Consider the following 25,163-nt stretch of genomic DNA (forward strand, 5'->3'; position numbering starts at 1 on the left):
TGTGTCTCCCCCTCTCTCTCTGTCACTCTGGCTTTCAAATAAAATAAGTAAGTTATGAAAAAAAAAAAAAACCCTAAGAGGGCTAATGGCATATCCAAATCTGAGAATTTCTATAACCAAAAAATAGGTTGGTTAAATACACTAAAATATTTATTTAAGTGAATAGTAATAATATCTAACACAAGAAAAAAATCAATGGTATAATGTGAAGGGGGAAAGGCACTGTTAACAATAATTATTTCAAAATAGTGAAATTATGAGTGGCTTCCATTTCTTCCTATGCTTTTCAGTCTTCCAATTTCCCACATTAGTAACTACTATACAGAAATTAAAAACACCTGTTTTCTATTTTTTAAGGGAAAGAAATGACCTTAAAATGTAAATCTGGCATAGGACAAATTCTTGATCACAGGTGATCAGCAACATAATGAGCTCTTTTCTAGATGTAAAATCTGTCCTTGTTAGGGACCTTAAGAAGATGATTCACACTCGATCTTTTGTCTGGTCCAAAAGGAGATGAAGTGGTCACAAACTTTGGAGCTTCATTTTCAGTTGTCATTAACCAAATAACTCACAAAATCACAAAAGGCATTAAAAAGAAATAATTTTTCAGTAAGGAATCACATATATATATTTCTTTTTTTTTCTTTTTAATTTTTGACAGGCAGAGTGGACAGTGAGAGAGAGAGACAGAGAGAAAGGTCTTCCTTTTTGCCATTGGTTCACCCTCCAATGGCCGCTGCGGTAGGCGCGCTGCGGCCGGCACACTGCGCTGATCCGATGGCAGGAGCCAGGTGCTTCTCCTGGTCTCCCATGGGGTGCAGGGCTCAAGGACTTGGGCCATCCTCCACTGCACTCCCGGGCCACAGCAGAGAGCTGGCCTGGAAGAGGGGCAACCGGGACAGGATCGGTGCCCCAACCGGGACTAGAACCCGGTGTGCCGGCGCCGCAAGGCGGAGGATTAGCCTACTGAGCCGCGGTGCCGGCGGAATCACATATATTTTGAGAAACAAACTATTAGTGTTGTTGGCTGATTAGATTATGTTTACTAACTAAAAGATAATATCAAATCATATAGCCAATTTCCTTTCATTTATACTGTTCTAATAATGAATGTATATCTTATTATATGACAGATTCTTATTTCTTGTTGGCAAATATAAAACATAAGTGAGTTGCTGACTATTTAAGCTATCATGAACATACTTGAAACAAATGGAAAAACAGTTTCAGGAGTAAGAAAGAAGTTCGTTATAACAACTCAATGGCAATTTTAGAATTGAAAAATGCAATAAGCCAAATTTAAAAACTCACTGATGTACTCAATAGTAAAATGAAGATGACACAGAAAAGAGCCAATTAACTTGAAACTAGAGCAACAGAAATTATCCTTTCCTAACAACAGAGAGAACAGACATTGAAAAATAATAATACCTCAGGGACCTTTGGGACAATAACAAAAGATCTAATGTTTAAGAACAGACTCTTTTTGTTGTTGTTGTTGATGCTTTCCCCCTACCAAAGAAACCTTTCATTTAAGGAATACAAACCCCATGCATTTCATAAGTACAACTTTAGGAATATGGTGATTCTTCTCACCACACCCACCCTCCCACTGCTTCTTCTCCTCCCCCTCCCCTTCCCATTCCTAAGATCCACTTTGGATTAATTTTATACACAGAAGACCAATTCTATACTAAGTAAAGAGTTCAACAATTTGCACAAAAATTAAAACAAAAACTTCCTCAATAGTTGAGACAAAAACCAAGAACAGACTCTTAAGAAAAGGATTAAAGGTATACTAAAACATCATTTTTGGTAAAAGATTAAAAAAAAAAAACACTAAAGATTCAAGAACCTAGGTTTGGGGCTGGTGCCGTGGCTCACTTGGTTAATCCTCCACCTGCGGCACTGGCATCTCATATGGACACCAGTTCTAGTCCTGGCTGTTCCTCTTCCGATCCAGCTCTCTGCTGTGGCCTGGGAAAGCAGTGGAAGATGGCCCAAGGCCTTGGGCCCCTGCACCCACATGGGAGACCAGAAGGAAGCACCTGGCTCCTGGCTTCGGATCCACGCAGCTCCAGCCTTTGTAGCCCTTTGAGGAGTGAACCAAAAGATGAAAGACCTTTCTCTCTGTCTCTCCCTCTGTATGTAATTCTACCTCTCAAATAAATAAATAAAATCTTAAAAAAAAAAAGAACCTAGGTTTATCCAAAAGAAAAACATTATATTCAACACTGAACAATTTTCAACTTAATACAATGCTTTCACAAAAGGCATTGAAGTTTCTTTTTTTTAAGATTTATTTATTTGAAAGTCACAGTTACAGAGAGAGGGAGGGACACAAACACACACACACATCCATCCATTGGTTTATTTCCTAGATGACCAGATGGTCAAGCCTGAGCTGGGAGGAAGCCAGGAGCCAGGAGCTTCTTCAGGTCTCCCACGTGGGTGGCAGAAGCCAGATCTTAGTCTTACTGTTTCATACTAATTCCTATAAGACTACAAAATCACAAAGACATTTTGAAGATTTTAAAGCTGGTGTTGATCACTATCACATTTAACACATTAAACCATGCTTTGGCCAACTCACTGCTAACCTCTGGAGCTCCAGCATGCATTCCTGATTGACTTTCATTTTTCTTAGGTCTCCATAAATGAAAGGAAACTGGCAAATGCACTTAAATTATTGTATTCTGTATTATTATGAATGTGGATGAATCTGCATAACAATTTGCTATGGGAGTATAAATCATGTTTGTATTTTTCCACAGAGTCTTAGTGGAGTATTGTGCCCCAAACAGTTGCTAATTAAATATCTGTTCAATAAATGTACATAAGTATTAATTATTTACATGCCTTAATTTACTAATATATTTTAAAATAAAGATATGGAATAGAGGGAGAAAAAAGCAATATTCTATTAAGTTTTTAAATCCCAATATTGGAACTAATATTCTATCAAATCTGTTCCAAAATAATCACAGATATTGGGATAGATATTTGGCATAGTAGTTAAGATGCTGTTTAAGATGCCTGCATCCCATACTGGAGTACCTGGGTTCAAGTCCTGACTTTGCTTCTGATTCCAGTTTTGTCCTATTGCACCCTAGGAGGCAGCCATCAAGTAGTTGAGTTCCTGCCACCCACATGGAGATCTATTGGGTTCCTGGCTCAGGACTTCAGCCCAGTCCAGACCTGGCTGTTTACTGGCATTTGGGAAGTGAACCAGAGAATGGAAGCACTCTCACTCTCTCTCCCTCCTTCCTCATTAATAATAATCTGAAAGTCACAGGTATAATTCAAAAACAGAATTCTATAAAATACTTGAATTTCATTCTCTAACAGAGGTCAGACTCACATTTTCAAGTCAAACTAAAAAACCATAGGATTTTTATTGAATCATATAAATTTTTACATCTGTATTGTCTGCTTATAACTTGCTAAAAATCTCAGTTTGTTTACCAAAAAACCTCAGTTCCTGACACTTTGGCATTCATCATAGAACCACTATGTAATTTATGACACAATATAGGACCAATAGGCTCAGAATAACAATTTCAACACAAACCCAACAAGAGGGTTACTGAAAACACAGACCTCAGATCCTGAAAATGTAGTCCACTAGGGCTAGATGGTCAAACTACAGTATTTAAAAGCACTTTAGAGGCCGACGCTGTGGTGCAGGGGTTAAAGCCCTGGCATGCAGTGCCGCAATCCCAAATGGGTGCTGGTTCAAGTCTTGGCTGCTCCACTCCCATATGGCTCTCTGCTAATGCACCTGGGAAAGCAGTGGAGGATGGTCCAAGTCCTTGGATCCCTGCACCCACGTGCGAGACCAGGAAGAAGCTCCTGGCTCCTGGCTTCAGATCGGCTCAGTTTTGCCCGTTGCGGCCATTTGGGGAGTGAAGTAGCAGATGGAAGATCTCTCTCTCTCTCTCTCTCTCTCTCTCTACCTTTCTCTGTAACTCTGTCTTTCAAATAAATAAAATAAATCTTTTCTTAAAAAAGTCACTTTAAAAAGTTCTTTTCTCTGTATAGTTATATGTTCAACAAAATATAAAATCAGGTCTAGGCATGACATTCATTCCAATGGTTAAGGACAGTATTCAGTTAGACAACAAGCAATTTTGATAAACCAAAATTCACTATATCGGCCGGCGCCGCGGCTCAGTAGGCTAATCCTCCGCCTTGCGGCGCCGGCACACCGGGTTCTAGTCCCAGTCGGGGCACTGATCCTGTCCCGGTTGCCCCTCTTCCAGGCCAGCTCTCTGCTGTGGCCAGGGAGTGCAGTGGAGGATGGCCCAAGTCCTTGGGCCCTGCACCCCATGGGAGACCAGGAGAAGCACCTGGCTCCTGCCATCGGATCAGCGCAGTGTGCCGGCCGCAGCGCGCCTACCGCAGCGGCCAATGGAGGGTGAACCAACGGCAAAGGAAGACCAGAATTCTCTCTGTCTCTCTCTCTCTCACTGTCCACTCTGCCTGTCAAAAAAAAAATTAAAAAAAAAAAATTAAAAAAATTCACTATATCAAAAGCAATATCTAAATCAGTACTGTCAAATAGCCATTAACCATATACAGAAAATTAAATTTAAACAAATTAAAGTTGAATGGCAGTGGGCATTTGAAGCAGCAGTTTAAGACATGGCTTGGGATGCACTATCCCATATCAGAGGGAGCGCTTGGGTTTGAGTCCTGCCTCAACTGCTGATGCTAGCTTCCTGTTGACGTGCACTCTGGGAGGCAGAAGGTGACAGCTCAGGCAATAGGGTCCCTGTCACCCACGTGCAAGGCTTATATTGGCACCCCCAATTCAGATTGGCTAAGCCCCAGCTGGTGAGGGTATTTGAGGAGTAAACCAGCAGACAGAAGATTTTTCTCGGTATCTCTGCTTTTCAAACAAAATGAAAATAATTTAAAACTTTTTTTAAACTGAATAAAATGTGATAGTCACACTAACCATATTTCAAGCATTAAATATCTTTATACTATCATTACATAAAGTTATACTGTATAGTGCTAATCTAAATAATATTCTTCCCTCAGATATTGAAATATTCTTACTTACTATGGAAGCCTATTTCATATTGAGTAAATAAATTATTAAAACTGTGAAAGCATGAGATGATGGCTTTAGGGCAGATACTACCATATTAAAGTTTTCTTGAGGAAGGTTGATGTGCAAGAAGTTATGAGTTGGTAGAAATTTAAACTATTTTCATACCATCAGGTTTTTTTCAGAATCTATTTACCATACCAAAATATTGGGAATTTCATTAAAATCAATTTGAGGTTAACAGAGGTAGAGTTTAGCTTATTTGTAAAGTATCCACTTAAAAAGCTTTACTCAGAAAATAATCTCAAATAACTCTCATTACATCTTTCATTATTTCACAAACAATTCCACCAAAATATCCCTACCACAAATGACAAGAGTTTTGTTCTATCTGCAATGTTATAGGTTCAGTTACTATTGCAGAAGAGGCCATAAACATAAACATGTACCTGCTGTAATTTGTCAATGTATTTAGCTAGAAAGAATTAATGGGAAAAAAAAAAGATGGCACCAGAGAAAAAGGGTAGAAACAGGGTAAGAAAAGAAGCGGAAGCTTTGGTATTCCACAGTTCTTTTATGTTAGAATTTACTTTAGAATCCCAGAAGAACCTAATACTCAACAGGGGAAAGATAAATAATCACAAGAAACACTGGCTACCAACTCAAAAACTGTAGGGTATTTTTATATATTGAGCTTCTTAGTCCCAGCTGCAACAATACATTAAAAACTATAGCACAGGGACCAGCACTGTGACACAGCAGGTTAAAGCCCTAGCCTGCAGCACCGGCATCCCATATGGGCACCGGTTTGAGTCCTGGTTGCTCCACTTCCAATCCAGCTCTCTGCTATAGCCTGGGAAAGCAGTAGAAGATGGCTCAAGTTCTTGGGCCTCTGCACCCACGTGGGAGACCCAAAAGAAGCTCCTGGCTCTGGATCGGCACAGCTCTGGCCACTGTGGCCAACTGGTGAGTGAACCAGCAGATGGAAGACCTCTCTCTCTCTCTGGCTCTGCCTCTCTGTAACTCTGACTTTCAAATAAATAAAATAAATCTTTAAAAAAAAACTGTAGGACACAACCCATTGGAGGCTGTGAAATCTTAATAGTGAGACACAGAAAAGTGAAATATTCTGGGTTATTGGCAAAGAAGTTTGAAAAGCACCTATCTATTTGGCTTCTTAGTAAAATATGGTTTCCATAGGGAAGCAAAGATGTTTCAATTCCTAATCATACTACTAACACTATACCAGCAGAATCCAGATTTTTTTGCACATAGTCCATTGATGTGAGAGAACTATGCCAAATTTGTAGAATTCCTCTAAAGTTCAAGGGTCAAATACTCTTAACCATCCAGTGTATGACAAAGAAATATTGGATATTAATTTAGCTGGGCACCTAAATGCTAGTCTTTTACTCTGTTCACTCAGCTAATTAAGGATAGATCAGTTATTTTACACATATGCTACAAGTGACACAAATTATACAAAGTTTAACCACTCATGGAAACATGTTACATGCTTGGGATACAATGAATAAGTCAGGTTAAGTATTATATATAAAAGGTTTATACTCTAGGAACTTGGAGCAATGGTAAAAACCTAGTCAAAACCAAGTTAAAGATTTTTTTTAAGACTTATTTATTTGAAAGTAAGAGTTACACAGAGAGAGAGAGAGAGAGAGAGAGAGAGAGAGAGAGAATGAGAGAGCGAGGAGAGAGCATGCGCTTCCATCTGCTGCTTCATTCTCTGAATGGCCGCAACAGCCAGGCCTGGGCTAAGCGGAAGCCAGAAGCCAGGAGCCTCCTCCAGTTCTCCCACATGGGTGCAGGAGCCCCAAGACTTGGGCCATCCTCAGATGCTTTCTCATGTACAGTAGCAGGAAACTGGATAGGAAGTGGAGCAGCCAGGACCTGAACCAGTGCCCATATAGGACTTCTGCAGAGATACCCATATGGGATTGGTACTGCAGGTGGAAGCTTAACCTTCTGTGCCAAAGCATCATCCTCAAAGATTCTTCTTGTAATAAATTGAGTTAAGTGACCTTCGTATCAAGTATTGAAAGATGATATAGATTCAGGAAATGGGGCGGCCTTTGTGGGGGCTCTGTATTTGATAAGCATACAGAAATCAGGAAAATAAGTTAGATATGCTTTGGGAAAATATTATCTTTACTATTTGTTGATGTCTACGGGTATCTTTATTAAACATTACACATTTTCTCAAACTCCGAAAAATATAGAAAATTTAATGTGAAAAAGTAAAGTATTTTGAAAATAAATTGCCACATTAGAATACAATATTAAGTATAGATACATAATTGTTTTTTGATATACTGGATATTATATAAACTATTTTCTAATGATTATATTAATATCTCATCTACCTTTGTGAATTTTAATATCTATAGAAATGATAGCATATTGTACTAAAGTGCTTTGAACGAAGATGAAATACTTTTAAAAATTAATATTACTGAAATTAAAGACAGTGAGAAATTTAAGAATTCTGATAAAATTTCAAGAAAAAATATTATACATTAAAGATTCTCTGCCTCCTGTAATTGAAATAGCTGGTCCACTATTTATACTGTAACAAACTACTACTGGGCATCTACTACAAACCTATATGCTAGCTGAGTTGTTAGAAAATAAAAAAGAAGGTCAGTCTTTTTGTTATAAAAATTCATCATGTAATAATTCTGATTTAAATTTTTTAATAAATTTTGCTTTTCATTTCATACTGTTCATAATTCAACTCAAATGTAAATTACTATACATCTAAAAATTTTTTGAGAGGCCAGTGTTGTGGCATAACTGGTTAAACCGTTGCCTATGACCATATGGGTGTCGATTCCAGTCCTGGCTGCTCCACTTCCACTCCAGCTCCCTGCTTATGCTCCTGGAAGAGCAGTGAAAGATGGTCCAAGTCTTTGGGCTCCTGCACCTGCATGGAGATCTTGAAGAAGCTCCTGGCTCCTGGCTTAGGCCTGGCCAGGCCTGGCCTAGCCTTAGCTGTTGTGGCATCTGGGGAGTGAACCAGTGGATAGAAGATCTCTCCCTCCCTCAACCCCTCTCTCTGTAACTCTGCCTTTCAAAGAAACAAAATAAATCTTAATATTTTTTTGAATAAATGGAAATGTCTGTGTTCATTTTCAAAATTCAAAGAAAATTTTTTAATGTAAAGAAAATACAGTAACTCCACCTCCTCACAAACCATGATTTATAATCTTTGAGTTTTGAATATATGTTGAGCACTAGGACATGTCTTTGTTGTCTCTTAATGCTGAGACAATGAAGACTTTTTGTCCATTCTCTCCTTGCCGTTAGGATCAAATGAAGTTACAAGCGGTTGCAAAGACAAGCTGAGGAGGCTGAGGAAGCAAGGGAGGAGGGGGGGAACAAAGGTGGAGGGAGAAAATGACATTAAAGTTTTGGAGAGAGGCAACATCATTGATAGACTGCTAGGATTAAAAAAGACCTTTGCCTTGACATAGTTTTTAAATGATGACAGTTTTCATGAAAATAAAGCTATGTCTTCCACACCCATCCAGGAAGTAGGAAGGTTCATGACCCATTATACTTTCCTCATGCTTCACTGATGCTTCCCTTTTATAAACCGTCTAACCCAGCTGATAGGACCTGTGCTGCTGATGGAATTCTAGTTCTGTAGCAGTGGGCTGTAGGATGCTATCAAGTGTGGTCAAAGCTATCTGCAACAGACATGACCTAAGGAAGCAATGGTGGGCCAGAAACCCATAGGTTAGTTACCTCAGAAAGATGCTCTAATTGGATTCCTTCTGATACAGACATTTTAACTAAAAGAAAGGGAGGAAGTTGTTGCTGGGCTTGGAGATCATTAAAGCTGTGGGACTAAGAAAACACAAGTTAATGAACAGTGTGTTAGGAATAACGATGGCTGAACCCATGTTCTGTGGTGTTGAGACAGAGATCAGAGTAGGGCTAATACCAGGTTCTTTTCCTCAGATCTGCCTTTTTGATTTTGCTCAATAGTCCCTGAGACTTCTCTGTGGGCTTTCCGATATCTATCCTTTTCTTGAGTTTCAGTGGGTTACTGTTTCTTGCAACATAAAAAGGCTGACAGAAAATTTCCTAATAAATGTCATACATACTCTTGTCTTTCTCATCGTTGCTCATGCTATTACCACTACTGAGACACATTCTGGTTTTCCTTATAATAATCTAAATACCATATACCATTAAATACAGGGGCAGGAGTCAGTACCATAAAATCTGACTAATCCTAGGTCACAACTTCCCATCTTTGAATTACAGAGTGCTTAGCTTCCACAGAGGAAGCTGATAGTTACATTGACTTTTTACAGCTCTGTATTTGTTTTATGAATCCACTGTATTATTCAATACACAGCCAGTATGTCTAGTGAGCCTTAGTTTCTGAATCAGGAAAGTGGGATTAATTACACTTACTTCAAAGAGCTATTGAAAAAAAAGAGAGAGAGAGCCTAGCACATTTCCTGCTACCAGCTTTATTTTCCTGTGTTCAGCCAGAAGAATAGAGAGAAGAAAATACCTTTATTACCTTCAGACTGAAGGCGCTAGGGTGGGAAAATAGCTCAATAAAAGTCAACATTATTTCTTTATGTATAAATTATCATGAGGAAAAAAAAGTTTAAAATATCAAGAGAATTTTCTATTCCAAGCAGATTTCTTTCACAGGTAAACCTGAAGAGATGTTTAAGATTATAATAACTATTCCCTGTCAATCAGGCCATCAGATGAGTGCCATTTTGATTTTAGTTTTTGTATAATTTGAAGTTTTCCTTTTGGATGAGAGTGACAGTTTTATTTTCATTTTTAGATGACTAAATTATTAAAACAGCTTTTTCTCAAGACGTTAATACATAACTTTACAATCTTCATTATAACAAAAAATTGATTTGTTCAGAATATGATTTTTCTGTTTTCCAGTAGTTTATGAACCAAGTTTTCTCCTTTGTGATACTGATAATCTCCAAATATCCACTAATAGTAGTATCATCCCCTCTATCATTCCCTTAACTATAAAATTTAGTCAAATTAGGTATTAACTTATCTATTCAAAGGTGTCCTGTCCATTCTACTCATAATTTTTATTGTTTTCTGACTTGTAAACATTTGTCCTTTTCTTATTGCATTGACATGCTCAAATATTAATATTTCCAGTTTTGTTTTTTTTTTTTTTTGACAGGCAGATTTAAACAGTGAGAGAGACAGAGACAGAAAGGTCTTCCTTTTTCCGTTGGTTCACCCCCCCAAATGGCCGCCATGGCCGGTGCGCTGTGCCGATCCGAAGCCAGGAGCCAGGTGCTTCTTCCTGGTCTCCCATGCAGGTGCAGAGCCCAAGCACTTGGGCCATCCTCCACTGCCCTCCCAGGCCACAGTAGAGAGCTGGACTGGAAGAGGAGCAACCGGGACAGAATCCAGTGCCCCAACCAGGACTAGAACCTGGGCTGCGGCGCCGCAGGCAGAGGATTAGCCAAGTGAGCCGTGGCGCCAGCCAATACTTCCAGTCTTTATCTGGAAGCATCAACACCTTCTGTGATAATGCTGAGATAAATTAACCACCCTCACATTAGAAGTTCCAAAGTATATATCCCAAACATGCCTTAACATGACCTGCATTAAACACAGGAAAATTTCAATTGGAGTAGCATTTGGAAAAGTGGTTCAGATGCCACTTTGGACGCTCTTACCCCATATCAGAGTGCCTGAGTTTGAGTCTGGCTCCGTTCAGATTCCACTCAGGGAGGCAGCAGGTGATGGGTCAAGTACTTTGGTCCCTGTCAGCCACATCAGAAGAATGGAGTTGAGTTCCAGGATTCTCATTTGAGCTAGCACAACCCTGGTTGTTGTGAGCATTCAGGGAGTGAATGAGTGGCTGGGAAATCCACCTCTCAAATAGATAAATACAGTTTTTGAAAAATTGTGCTCTTCAGATGTCTAAACATGAGAGTTATCATATTTACATGACTAAGTAATTCTACTCCTATATAGAGTTCTATTCCTGCTTTGGGTAGGTACCTAAGTAATAAAAACATATGTTTATACAAAAACTTATACATGAACAATTACAACTATTATTTATTATAGCAGCCAGAAAGTGGAAATGACATAAATGGCCATCAACTGATAAGTGGATAAGGTATATTACACCCATGCATTCAAATATTATCCCATAACAAAAAGGGAAGCAACATTAAGATGCATTACATGTAACAAAACTTTGAAAACATTAGAGTAAGTGAAAGAAGCCAGTCACAAATGCCCAAAGGTCGCATGCCTCGATTTATACAAATTTTCTAGAAAAAGAAACCTATAGAGACTGGAAGCAGATAGTACCTGCCTAGAGCTACGAGTAGGTTGGGGAATATAAGGAGGGACTACTAAAGGGTACTTAGCTTCCCTTTGGGATGATGAAATGCTTTCATTGTTTGTGGTAATGGTTGCAAAACACTATGAATACACTGAAAACTGAAATGAATACTTTATATGGGAGAAGTTATGGCACATGAACTTTATCTCCATAAATCTATGTGTTTTTTTTTTTTTTTTAATTTGAGAGAGAGATAGAAAAACTTCATCTCTTGTTCACTCTCCAAATGCCCCCAAGGCTGGATGGAACTGGGAAGATTTAAGCTTAGAGCCCAGAATCTAGGCCCATGAGGGTGGCAGGGACTCAACCACTTGCAATATCAGGGCTGCCTCCCTCCTAGACTGGCATTAGCAGATAGTTGGAATCAGGAACAGAGCTGGGATTCAAACCCAGACACTATGACATGGGAGGTAGGTGTCCAAAATAGCATCTTAACTGCTAGGCCAAACACCTGCCCAAGCTATTTGAGTTTTAAAAAATGAATGTTTAGGCCGGCGCCGTGGCTCACTAGGCTAATCCTCCGCCTAGCGGCACCGGCACACCGGGTTCTAGTCCCGGTCGGGGCGCCGGATTCTGTTTAGTATTTCTTCATAATGGAGTGCTACTTGACTTAAGGAAGTGTCTACTGAAATGTGTGGGTTTTTTTGGCAGGCAGAATGGACAGTGAGAGAGAGAGAGAGAGAGAGACAGAGAGAAAGGTCTTCCTTTGCCATTGGTTCACCCTCCAATGGCCTCTGCGGCTGGCGCACTGCGACCAGCGCACTGCACTGATCCGAAGGCAGGAGCCAGGTGCTTCTCCTGGTCTCCCATGGGGTGCAAGACCCAAGCACTTGGGCCATCCTCCACTGCACTCCCAGGCCACAGCAGAGAGCTGGCCTGGAAGAGGGGCAACTGGGACAGAATCCGGTGCCCCGACCGGGACTAGAACCCGGTGTGCCAGTGCCGCTAGGTGGAGGATTAGCCTATTGAGCCGCGGCGCCGGCCTACTGAAATGTTAAAGTCAATATGCCCTATTCCAAGACTGAATGCAGAAGGCAGGGCATCTAGCACAGTAAGACACTGCTTGAGACACTGACATTCCATATCAGAGTGCCTGGTTCAAATCCCTGCTCCTCTGCTTCTGATCCAGCTTCCTGTCAATGTGTACTCTGGGAGGCAGCAGATCATTACAAAAGCGCTAGGATCCCTGCCACCCACATGGGAGACCCGGAGGTATTTCCGGTTTCCTGGCTTCAGTCTGGCCCATGCTTGTTGGTTGTGGGCATTTGGAGAGTGAACCAGTGGATGGACTATCTCTGTCTCTTGGTCTTAATTTCTGCCTCTGCTTTGCAAATTAAGTACACACAAACAAACACAAATTTAAAAGACAGAATGTAGCATGTCCCTAGTATGACTTTTCATATATTAGGTGAAGAAAGACATCTTAAGACAACAAATCAAGTCACTGGCCAAAATCTCTGAGGCACTCATCCATTTAGCTAGTCTTACATTTCCATTTTGCATTTTTTATTTTTCAGAAAAGAAAGAAAGAAAACAACTTGCTAAAGTTACATCAATTCAGTTTGGAGACTAATAAGTTCATCCAACATTTTAAGTACCTAAGTACTTGTCAAACTTGTTTGGCCACCTCATTCCCATAGTCACGTGACAGGCCAGATTGCAATACAAAAAAAGGATTTAATAGAGATAAAAAAGCCAGGGATGCTGAATCACATAAACTAAACATTCTCTTTTGCTAATTCGATTTCCTAAATATCTTCTATTCCCACAATCATTTTAGTATGATCCTAAATTAGTTCTCACCAAAAATGTTGCAATAGCCTTCCAAGAGATCTCTACTTCTGTCTTCTGCAATCCTCCTCCCCACAGCCAACAATAATCATGTGTGTTTTTAAAGCAATAATCCTTTTAATACACACCAATTCTGCCACTCCCCTCCTTAAAATCCCAATGTCTCTATGTCACCTGTATGAATAAATCTCAGATCTTATGCCTGGCATAAAAAACACATCTCTTTTTTTAAGATTTTATTTATTTATTTGAAAGAGTTATAGACAGAGGGAGAGAGATCTCCCATCTACCAGGCTATGGCCTGGTAAAGCAGTAGAAGATGGTCCAAGTCCTTGGGCCCCTGCATCCACGTGGGAGACCCAGAAGAAGCTCTTGGCTCCTGGCTTCGGATCAGCTCAGCTCTGGCCATTGTGGTCATTTCGAGAGTGAACCAGTGGACGGAAGATCTCTCTCTCTCTCTTTCTCTGGAGGGTTCACTTTCCCAAATGGCCACAAAAGCTAGGGCTGGGCCATGCTGAATCCAGGAGCCAGAAGCTTCATCCAGGTCTCTCACAGGGTTAGCAGAGGCCCAAGCATTTGGGCCATCTTCCACTGCTTTTCCCAGCCCATTAGCAGAGAGCTGGATCGGAAATGGAGCAGCAGGGACATGAACCAGTGCCCAAGCAGGATGTAGGCAATGCAGGCAGCCTTCTTTATCCATTGTGCCACTGTGCTGGCCCTGAACCTTTTCTTAATAGGCCTCTGGCTTTTACTTCAGCCTCCTTTCACTGTCTGTTTTCATATAGTAGGTGCCTAAACTTGCCATTTACAAGTACATTACAGTTTTCCCTACATCCATGCCATGTGTTTTGTACATGTTGTTTCCTATCCTCCAAGTGTCCGTCCCTTGTTCCCTGCCAAACTCCGACACCGATTCTTGGTCTCCTCTCAGGCATTGCCTCTTCTAGAGAACCATTTTGATCCACAAGGAAGCTTTAAGTGTTCATTTCTTGTTGCTATTGGATATTCCCTAATTAGAGCACTTCTAACATTGTACTCTATAGCAATTTTCTGTTTTGATCTCTAGCTTCCTACCACACTGTGACATCCTTGAAAAATCAGACCTAATGTCATCCTTAAAGCCTAAAGCATTCACATAAGATCTTAGTAAAAGTCTTGAATGGAAATCCATAATAATCATTAAAAAACTTCTACAGAAATTTGCAGAAAAAAACAGTGTGCATACATATTCTCATTTTATTCTAACAACAAATCTTGAAGTAGGTAGGTCAGATATTATTTGAATTTTATAAATGAGGAATTCATGGGGCCAGCACTGTAGTGCAGTGGGTTAAAGCCCAGGCTTGCAGTGTGGGCATCCCATGTGGGTGCTGACTCTACTCCTGGATGTTGCAGCTCTCTGCTGTGGCTTGGTAAAGCAGTAGAAGATGGTCCAAGTCCTTGGACCCCTGTACCCACGTGGGAGACCGAGAAGAAGCTCTTGGCTCCTGGCTTCGGATCAGCTCAGCTCTGGCTGTTGTGGTCATTTGGGGAGTGAACCAGTGGACAGAAGATCTCTCTCTCTTTCTCTGGCTCTGTAACTCTGTCTTTCAAATAAATAAAATAAATCTTTTTAAAAATAGGGAATTCTTAGTTAATACATATTAATTGTTAGTCTAAAAAACAAGTAAGAAATCTAATATTCAGAAAAATCTATTCTTATATCTTACAACTTTATTTAGGAATAACTTTGGATTAAATTTTTACAAATATTCTTGTCAGTATCTGAATAAACTGAATGTCAATTTTTCTGTTTCAGAAGTTGAAAAATGTTTGCTAGGACTACACATTTCCTTTAATCTATCACTTCAAACAGAACAACAAATATTAAGGAACACAGTAAGAGAGATGGTGACACAAAAAATTCTGGAATGCTTGCATACAAAGGATCTTTGAAAAGCTAATGAAAATACATACAATGAAAAAACTATGCATGGTTTTCAAAATTTTTTGCACTAAATCTTTTAACTTCAGTTTTCTATAAACTTTTTGAAGTACCCTTGTATCATAACCAATTCCATCTGTCTAATGTATAGCCAGATATACTAAAGAGAGGGTACAAAACTTAAGAGAAATATGCTATGAATCTAGACAAATTTTACTAGGCAACAGGACCAACAGCTAGCTCAGTAATTAAAGTCAAGCTTCAAACCACTACAAGAGAGTAAGGAGATAAGAATAATTCTGGATAGTCTTAGAAAAAGCATTTCAGGGCAGCAAGAAGTCAGAGACACTCCCCAGTTGTCTAGTTCATCTACACTTGTTGTAATATTAGGAAAGATTGCATAGGAGGACATGAAACAGTCCTCCATCCAATCCTACAAGGTTACTCAAAACATGGATGAGGTAGTGTCCTGGAATGACTAATAGATGTGGTAGACTGGTAGAATATTTCAGAGACACCAGTTCTAATCCTATCTTTGTTGGGGACTTGGAAAATCTTTCAAGTGATTGGAAACGTCACATCAAACATCTAACAAAGCTGAATTTGAATTTCACATGTCCTAGTGGCAGAAAGTTCTACAGCATTAAGTTTATGTGTATGTGTATCTGCTTGTGCATCAGGGAGTAATTTGATTCTGGAAAATCAGATATGTTTTTCATATAGTACATTAAAATATTAGAAATCAAAATAGATCTGGTATTCATTTGAGACTTCCTACCATATAAGCAGTAATCTAAACTGAATGATAAAAGAATTTCTTAAAAATTACATAAAAATGGACAAAGTAGATAAGAATTAGTTATATTAAAGGTATAATTACTTCCAAAAAAAGAGTAACTTAAAAATTTAAAAACTAAGGTTCAAAAGGGACTATTCTGTTTTCAACTGGAAGTAGAGATGTTATCAAATACAGTACTAGCATTACATGAGATTTGATTTCTGTGAGTTATTACACAGCCTTAGTAATAGAAACTCCAGTCACCAGTGTTCAGTAAGTTCATTGAAATGAAAGCTGGTTGGGCTGATGCTGTGATGTAGTGGGCTAAGCCTCTGCCCGCAGTGCCAGCATCACATATGGGCACTGGTTCGAGTCCAGGCTGCTTCTCTTCCAATCCAGGTCTCTGTTATAGTGCTTGGGCCCCTACATCTGCCATGGGAGACCCGGAAGAAGCTCTTGGCTCCTGACTTCACATCAGCTCAGCTCTGGCAGTTGTGACACTTGGGGAGTGAACCAGAGTATGGAAGACCTCTCTCTATCTCTCTCTGCCTCTCTGTATCTCTTTCAAATAAGTAAATAAATAAAATCTTAAGGAAGGAGGAAGGAAGGAGGGAGGAGGAAGAAAGAAGGAAGAAAGGAAGGAAGGAAGGCAGATAGACAGGCTGGTTTTGGTATTTTCTAACCCTCTTTAAATTTTCTCATTCATTTAATTTTTGATCCCATTGACCGCTTATCTTGCCAGATGAGCAATGCCAAAATAAAAAATGTTTAAACTATTTTATTTAATTATTTAATTTGTATTCAGTAAGCCATTTGAAGTACTGTGTCCATGACAATTCTGTGCTAATGGACTACTGAAATTTTACTTTTAACCAAGAGGAAACTATTTCTCAAAAGATTTCTTCAAGTCTAACCTTTGCTAATAATTTAGACAACTCATAATCTCATTCTCAGTTCCTACTTAAATGTAAGAAAACTCACTAGACTCAAATCTATATTGAGGTGCTCACTTTGGCAGCACATATACTAAAATTGGAACAATACAGAGAAGATTAACATGGCCCCTACACAAGGATGACATGCAAATTCATGAAGCATTTCATATTTTTTAAAAAAAATCAATATTGAGGTAATTTGCCATAGGGATTTTCCAAAAAAGAAAAAACGAAAAAGATGCCCATGAACTATCATGTCCACTTTCTCAAAATAGCTAGTTATTTCAAACTCCTTATGCATCAAATATTCCATGTATACCTCTCGACAAGAAATTTAAAGGAAATTTCCAAATAGTCTTCTAGAAATTACTCTCAAATGTCTTAAACAATATTCTCATCAGGATGACTGATTATTTCTGGTATTACTGTTTAGTTCTCTATTGAATCTACAAGTATAATTCATTATTAATTGTGGTTCTGATAAATTATAGATCCCTCCAAAGGAAATTTGTAATTAGTTCAAATAATTCCCTTCTTCCAATATTTCTTTTCACTTACTGGTCCAATGCTTATCAAGTCACTGAATTCAGCCCTGCCATTTGGCTTAGCAGCCCCTCACTGACCTATGGAAAGACAGGTAAGCACTGCTCTCCTAATTCACTTGAATTCCCAGAATTTATACTTTTGAGAGTTATCTCAAAAATGCCAACTGAAATGCCTATAGTTTTTCTCAATAGGAAATCTGAAGGAAAATAAGTAAATACAAAATAACTAAAAAAATTTGGGAATACTTTTCAGTTAAATATCAATGAGTGATTTCACTTTATAATGCAAAAAAGGCAACTAAAAATAAATAGCTCAAAAATGGGGAGAAATGGACTAAGTTACACTAATTACTTGTGGAAACATCCAGACTTATTCTTTAATAATGCAGTCCCTAGGGCTTGAGAAATTCAAATTCAGTGACCATGTTCTGTAAAATATTATAGCAAAACTGGGATTACATACAATCACAAGGCTTAATTATTTTGTAAAAATTCACTTTAAGAAGTGGCTCTTTACACATAAACATGTTCTCAGGCAAATCACACACAACTGTTTTCCTTTCTTTTAAAAGAAATACTGGTACATGTTAAAGTTAGTATTTGTCCAGTCTAAACTTTTAAACACTCTAACAGAATAAAATTAATGTGTGAGTCCGCTGCTATAAAAAACAGTTTGCAGGGGCCAGCACTGTTGCGCAGCGGCTAAAGCCACCGCCCACCGCCTGCAGTGTTGGCATCCCATATGGGTGCTGGTTTGAGACCCAGCTGCTCCACTTCTGATCCAGCTCTCTGCTATGGCCTGGGAAAGCAGTGGAAGATGGCCCAAGTCCTTGGGCCCCTGCACCTGCGTGGGAGACTCAAAAGAAGCTCCTAGCTCCTGGCTTCAAATCGGCGCAGCTCCAGCAGTTGTGGCCATCTGGGGAATGAATCAGCGGATGGAAGACCTCTCTCTCTCTCTGCCTCTCTGTAACTCTGTCTTTTGAATAAATAAACAAATCTTTAAAAAAATGAAAAGAAAATAGTTTGCCTAAACATAAAGCTAAACATAAATTTACTATATGGATTACAAGCAGGGACTGTAAAAGATATATGTGCACACCTAAACATCCATCAACAGGCAAATGGATAAACTATGTTATATTTGTCATATATATATAATATATATATACACATATATATAATAGACATAAACAGAATTAGGTTCTAAAACATGCTACGCCATGGATGAACCCTGAAAACTTTATGCTAAGTGAATATATCTGACCAATACAATGACAAATGTTATACTATTCTACTTATTAGAAAAGTCTATAGGAACAGAAATTAGATTACTAGGGGCTGGGGTTTGAGGATAATGGGAAATTACTACTTAATGGTTATACAGAGAAATCACGTTGTTGCAGGGCTGTTAAAGCCACCATCTTTGATGCTGGCATCCCATGCAGGCACTGGTTCATTTCCTGGCTGCTCCACTTCCAACCTAGTTCCCTGCTAATGCACCTGGGAAAGCAGTGGAGGATATCCCAAGTGCTTGGGCTCCTACTACTCTCATGGGAGACCAGGAAGAAGTTCCTGGATTCTGGGTTTGGCCTGGCCCAGACCCTGGCCCTTGAGGTCATCAGGGGAATGAACCAGTGGATGGAAGAGCTCTCTGTCTCTATAACTGCCTTTCAAATAAAGATAAAATGCTTACAGGGTTTCTGTTCAGAGTGATGAAAAATTTGGAAATAGTAGTGATGGTTATATAATAATGTGAATATAATTAAGGCTACTGAATTGTACATAAAAATGATCAAAATGGCATATCTCATGACATGTATATTATACCACAACTTCAAAAAATGAATAATGTTAATACACCAAAAACAAATGAACTGTATACTTAAAATGGGTAAAAAGCATAATCATGATACGTTAATTATATCTCAATAAAGCTATTTTATAAAACTAATGATTGGAGTCTTTAATGCATGACCATCTTTTCCTTAAAGGAACCTTCCCTGGTCACTCTAGGGACTCTTCCCTTACTGTTAACTCACAGTATTTTGCTTATTTATATCACTCTTTAGTAATTAATCTTATCCACTTTGGGGCATCTTGTGTTTTTAAATTACTGAAACACATTTAATATCTGATTATGCTTTCCTTACAAATCTAGATCAGTTGTTCAAATTATCAAGTCAATTCCCAAATTTCATATTTGTATTTTATTTACCAAACTAGAAGATCAGACTCAAATTAGGACCTCGCAGCCCCCTACCTCATCAATTCATCAAGAACATAATAGACATGAACCAGCAGATGCAAGATCCCTCCCTCTCTGTTACTCCTTGTCTCTCTGTAACTCAGCCTTTAAAAATAAATAAATAAATAATAAAAATAAAATAAAATAAAATAAATAGTATTTAGGAGGCAGGCATTCGACCTAGCGGTTAAGAGATCCAGGCACCATATCGGAGTGCCTGGGCTTGATATCCACCTCCAGCTCCTGACTCCAGCTTCCTGTTTATGAAGACTCTGGGAGGCAGCAGCAATAGTTCTAGTAATTAGATTTCTGCCACTCAGTGGGAGACCTGACTTCCTGGTTTTCTATTTTGACTTTGGCACAGCGTTGGTCATTGCAAACACTTGTAATTGAACCAGCAGATGAGAGTACTCTCTTTCTCCTTCTTGGTCTCTCTTCATGCCTCTCAAATAAATAAATAAAATTAAAAAAAATGTTTTTCTAAGCTGAAAAGCCCTTCACTCAGCCCAACTTCCAAAGTGACCACTGCAGCTGAGGGGACGGCCAAGCAGGGTCAGCAACATTGCAGGCAGAACTGTAAATTTCTTGTTAGAGACGCCACCTGCCTTTACCTGGCCAGCTCTCCTCCCAGGCCAGCCAAGTAATGAAAGTCAACAGAGTGCCTTCCCCTAGGAGGTTCACACCTCCCTTAGGATATACCCCATGTGAAGAGATAGATAGGTCTGGGCCTCTTCACTTACAAGGCCTAAAGCCCAACAGATTATTATCAAGCCCCTTCTGTCAGGTTCTATTTGCCTCTCAATCAGAAAAATTACTTGTAGCTTAGACAGCACCTTTCTTAGCTCCTCTAATAAAGACTCTGTCCTTTGTTTTAGACCCTGTCTAGCGCACTTGGGCCTCATTCCTTTGTAATCATAACCTCTACTCTACCACCAATGGCTCTACTCCCAACCTGTGTGTACTGATGGTCCTCTTCCCCACTTAATGCTGTATAATTGTTCAAACCTGGTATATGCCACTCTTAGGATCATTGGTTACTATCCTCACTCTGTCTTTTATGACCTTGTCTAAATATGATCAGAGTCGGCAAACTTGGAAGGCTTCCATAGCCTTGGCAACTCATGACGACAGCCTAGGGCGGTTACTGGCGCCATAAACTAGAGTGTCAATTTGTTGGGTCAACAACAGGAGCTACTGTGCACTTGCTCCTCATGTGGGATCTCTGTCCTTAATGTACTGTACATTTTGATTTAATGCTATAACTAGTACTCAAACAGTATGTTTCACTTTGTGTTTCTATGTGGGTGCACACTGTTGAAATCTTTATATTAAATTGATCTTCTGTATATAAAGAGAATTGAAAATGAATCTTGATGTGAATGGAAGGGGAGAGGGAGCGGGAGAGGGGAGGGTTGCGGGTGGGAGGGAAGTTATGGGGGGGGGGAAGCCATTGTAATCCATAAGCTGTACACTGGAAATTTATATTCATTAAATAAAAGTTAAAAAAAAGAAAAAAAATGTTTTTTGATCAAGAAGGCAAAAAGCTTAATTTTTTAAGATATGGCATCATTATCTCACAATAAACTTGTCTGAAAGAACAATTATATTCCTATTCCTTACTGAAGTAAAACAACTTATGTTTACTTTTTCAGTGAAAATACCCACTGGCACCCTAGATATTATTGCTTTTCCAGTCAGAAATACAGCTATCTAGCAAAGTCATTTGCCCAGATAACAGTCCAAAAAAAAGGGAAGGAAACAAAAACGGTCTCTAAGCTGACAAAACACAGGTTAAAACTCTTTCTCTACTAATTACTAAGTTTCATAATGCACACATGATTCCAAGGTGCTTGGGTTGTGATCCCCAAGGTCACAGCACGTTACAAAGAGGAATAAAGATATTGATGATACCAGCTGCGATTTCTAAGCACTTATTAATCACTATACATTAGGAGGGAGTGTCTGTACTGAATTTAAGAATGACCAGTAAGTGGCTTGACTGCATGATTAAGAACCTATAAACCTTATGTCCCAAGAGTATCCCTGTATTACAATACAGAACAGTAATGTTCAAAAGAGATCTCAAACAAAGGTTTAAAATGTTTTTTAACTTTAACATTACACAACTTTTAAACAGGACTATCATCAATGGAAGCTAAAGACGTGGATTTGAATCCATAATCATCACCCAAAATAGCAATGACCTTATGCTCACATTCAGATTCTCCAAGTATATTATGAGGGTGCTATTTTCCTTACAGTAATATGGTGAGAGTCAACATATGTAAAAGCATCCAGTATAACTTGGGAATATATTTGTTACTAAAATAATCTGAAAATTGACTACCAATAATAATTTATTTTTGAGGTGAACAATTTTATTATTTTGTAAATGTGATTACTTTTTATATGTTAGTAACTATGTAACAGATATCATTCTAAGATTCATTTAAATATAAAGTGAAGGCTTGTGAATCATTACAAACCACCTCGTTGACCGGATAACTACAATTCATTCTTCAATCTCAATTCAGACTGTTCCTTCTCTGTACAGCTTTCCAATATCTTCATGGGAATAATCATTAGAAACTTCCAATCTACCATACCCAGCACAAAAATCTGATTCTCCACCACCATCTTAAATATATTCTACTCAGAAACCTTCCCCATCTCACAGCTGATGGCGACACCATCCTTTCAGAAGTTCAGCCACAAGTTTAAAGTAACCTTGTCTCCTCTTTTTCTTATATTTCATATCCAGTCCATCAAGAAATCTTTTTGGATTTTTAGACTACTTCCAAGTCACTTCCATCTCTCACCTAGGTTACTGTAAAAGCCTTCCAACTGGTGGTCCATGCCTCTCCATAGTCTAGTAGCATTTATTTGAAAGGCAGAGATACAAAAAGAGAGAGACAGAGAGTGAGAGATCTTCCATACAATGGCTCAACAGGTAGGGCTGGGCCAGACTGAAGCCAGGAGCTTCTTCTGGGTCTCCCACATAGTTACAGGGGCCCAAGTACTTGGGCCATCTTCCGCTGCTTTCCCAGGAGCATTAGCAAGTAGCTAGATTAGAAGTAGAGCAGCCAGGACTCGACCAGCGTCCATATGGGATGCCAACACTGCAGATGGAGGCTTAGCCTTCTATGCCACAGTGCCATCCCCTGAAGAGCTCTTTTAAAAATATAAACCAGACCTACGAAAAGCCTCGCAGGAGCTCCTCAAAATCCCTACATTAGTCTGGAAGGCCCTACCTGAATAACCCTCCCACCCATTACCTTTGACACTACCCCCTCCAAATTTCCCTTTCTCTTACTCTAGGTCAATCTCAACAAGCTCTTCCCTCTTGGCCTATGCCTAGAAGGCTTTTCCCAAAGGAATCCACATATTTAACTTCCTTATTCTTTATTCATTATTCCCTTCTCCTTCCTTAATTCCTGAACCACCACATCCTTCTCATCTTGCTCTCTTTATCCTTCCTTCACAACACTTAACCAGCTTCTCACTCAGTACATACTTTACTATGTTTGCTTATCTCCACACCTACTCAAGTGTATGTGCCACAAAAGCAGAGGTCTTTATTTTATTTACTGATATTTCCCAATTACCTAGAACAGCACATAAAAACACATTAAATAAATAAAGCAAGACACCAGACAGCTCTCCTTTGTGCTTTCTTTAGCATTTGTGCTTACCTCTATTTTCTTAGTTATCACTAGTACTGTAACAGCCTAGGAGACTATAAGCTTCTTGAGACAAGAGATTTTGTTTTATTTTCTATTGTTATTGCTGTCCTTCCTCACAATGCCTGACACTTGGTAGGCACTTTGCAATATTTGACAAATTGATGAAAAAAAAAAGAATCTGAATCAAAGGTATAACTACCTTTACTATCTCCAAAATAAAAACACATTGCCTAAGGGTTTGACACTGGAGAAAATGTTCAGGGTTCCAAATTGTAGGATTTTCAGTTTGACTCTAGTACTTACTGATTAAAGGACTTTGACCAAACTACTTAAATCTATAGCTATTTACTTACCATTAAAAATGTTACTAGTAATGGTACCTGTACCTCATATGATGAATATATGAATATTAAATGATAGCATTGGCTCAGAGATTCACACATGGTAAGCATTCAATAAGTGACATCTATTACTTGTTATTACAAATTAAAATAAAGACTACTAAAAGCTTTACTTTGATATCCTAAGCAAGAATATTCACTGACCATAACCTTTAAGAATTTTCTTAAGATGCACCAGTAATCTATATTAAAAATTACTGAGTTACCTAAAATAACCTTATAAACATTTTGCAAAAGAAAGTACCTTAATTCTCTCAACGGTAGTGAGATTCTACTTACATTATCCCAGAATAGTTTAAAATATATTTAGATGTTAGGGTCTATAACCTTCTTTAGTGACTGCTTTACATTTTTAACATATTAAAAATGTTTTCTTGTGTATAACTAAATACCTATTATGGAGCTTAAAAATTAAACATCATACTATTTATATCATACTATTTATATCACCTACATTAACATACACACATACATTCTTTATTCTGAACAATCTCATTTCCAGAAATAAGATTTTTGAGAAAATTTAAAATAATTTTAAGCATATTTGTGGGTCTTTAATAAATTACTTCTAAGTTTTCCACTTCTCATTTTAATCATGAACCCAATATGTATCATTTGGTAATGTTATCTTAAAGAATAAGCAAAACTGAGAGTTCTGTTCCAATAAAAAGGCCAACCTAAAAGTGTTTCTTTTAAAGCCACAAAATTTTTTTCCATTATTTCTCTGTGTACTGTGATTCCCAATGTTGCCCTATCTGCAAAGCTAGTTCTTCATTTTACAAAATACAAGTACTTATAAAATTTATTTTCCTTATGGTTTGTACTTCCATAAAGAAATAAACGTATACATTTTACCTAAGCATGCGTATGAGTAGTAGACAATAAAACTGAGGTAAGCAGTTTAAATGATTGTCCCAGGACCACAGATGGAGTGACTGTCAGCTTTAGGATTAAAACTAAGAAGCTCATTATTCCCTCTTTATATTCTGAACACTTAACATTGTTTTTATGTCACAAGGATCTCTTAACTAATTTAAGAACAATAATTTAATGCAATAATTTAAGTAAGCAACAACATATCATGACTATATAATTAGGAAATTTATTAAATCAAAATAATATTAGTTTATCCAAATAATACTCTCTCAGAAATTAATCTGATTTGCTACAGAAGTTATTTTTAAAATTTTGCTTAGAGAACCAAGAAAGTGGCAGCTTAATATAATTTATCACTTCAATGACTTTTAATACAGCTAATTTCTTTAACCAAAATCTCCAGTAAGTATATGAGATGGTTGGATTTAGGAGACCAAACAGAAATATTTTTCATTTAAAAAAATTCTCCAAACTTAAAACAGTAGTTTCTACTCTAATCATAAACTTCAACTTCAGGATACATTTCTAAGAGATTTAT

The 25,163-nt window shown here is 38.3% G+C and overlaps 1 protein-coding gene and 1 non-coding gene across 21 annotated transcripts in view; one reads left to right on the forward strand and one right to left on the reverse strand.

Annotated features, from left to right (window-relative positions):
• Positions 1-25,163, reverse strand: part of BAZ2B (bromodomain adjacent to zinc finger domain 2B) — a 449,666-nt gene that overhangs the window by 167,396 nt on the left and 257,107 nt on the right. Inside the window, exon 1 of one of the 20 annotated variants that reach the window (XM_062187133.1) lies at positions 10,768-10,819. The exons of the other annotated variants lie outside the window; for them this stretch is intronic. The gene's annotated coding sequence lies outside the window, so the exon portion shown is untranslated. Of the gene's footprint in view, positions 1-10,767; positions 10,820-25,163 lie in introns of those variants that run through there. 20 annotated transcript variants of the gene reach the window in all.
• LOC133768452 (U6 spliceosomal RNA) lies at positions 16,943-17,049 on the forward strand. Its single transcript, XR_009866969.1, has one exon. It is a non-coding gene; the product is annotated as a U6 spliceosomal RNA (small nuclear RNA).

This window comes from Lepus europaeus, chromosome 1 (assembly GCF_033115175.1).
Source record: "Lepus europaeus isolate LE1 chromosome 1, mLepTim1.pri, whole genome shotgun sequence".
Classification (NCBI taxonomy): Eukaryota; Metazoa; Chordata; class Mammalia; order Lagomorpha; family Leporidae; genus Lepus; species Lepus europaeus.